Source organism: Halyomorpha halys, unplaced genomic scaffold (genome assembly GCF_000696795.3).
Source record: "Halyomorpha halys isolate HHAL.00 unplaced genomic scaffold, Hhal_1.1 Scaffold77.1, whole genome shotgun sequence".
In the NCBI taxonomy this organism is placed as follows: Eukaryota; Metazoa; Arthropoda; class Insecta; order Hemiptera; family Pentatomidae; genus Halyomorpha; species Halyomorpha halys.
In genome coordinates, this window is record NW_027105298.1 from 732,585 (window position 1) to 733,493 (window position 909).

A 909-nucleotide genomic window follows, 5' to 3' on the forward strand; every position below is an offset into this window, starting at 1 on the left:
AGAACTATTATCTAGGTGTGATTGAATTATGTATAATTATAGCGAAGTGATGGCAACGTACCTGATGCAGGCCTGTATGACGTTTTCGTCAGGCATCATCAAAGTGCAGCAGGCGAAGGAGATTGGGAGGAAGGTGGGTGTGCCGGAGAGAACAAGGAATATCGAGAAGGGACCGAACCAGAAGAAATCTAGAGAGATGATCTAGATGATCTAGATGACCTGTCATGAGTGTGAGAAGGTGGGGCATCAGATGGCTCAGATTCCTCGCACTAAGTGCTTTGAGTGCGGGAATCAAGAGCTTATCACCAAGCAATGCCCCTACATATACTGGAGAAGAGATGTTGACCAGGGCGAATCCATGGATGTCAACGCTCAGAAAATTCGACGGACTAAGGCATACTGATCATCGACTGAGTCAACAGAGGCATCGGAATGTTCAAAATGGAAGAAGAGATTGATGGGCCTGGGAGTGGAGGCAAACATGCAAGTAGTCCTAGTAGTTGGAGACAGAAGGCTGTAAGAAGGAGAATCTGGGCGGAGACCTGAAGAGGGTGACGGCAGAGGAGCATACTGGTGAACTAAAATAAGCGCGGTGGTCTGTCAATCATCCGAGTGGACGGAGTGAGAAGCCTGATCGTTACGGGGAGTTCGCACACCATCTCATTTCGCGAACCATTTGAAAAGCTGTATGAGGGTGAGGTATGTCATTGCCAAATGGTCACTGTGAGCAGAACACCACGCGAGTATCAGACTTGCAAGAGAAAATAGGAATAAAAACCAATTAGAATAAGTGGGGTATTAGGTAATGGAAAAAATGTTGTTGTTTCAAGTGTAAACTGAGTAAGGGTGTGGCGATAGGAAATTATATCTGAATACGACATTTTCTTCAAAGAAGGAGATACGGAGATA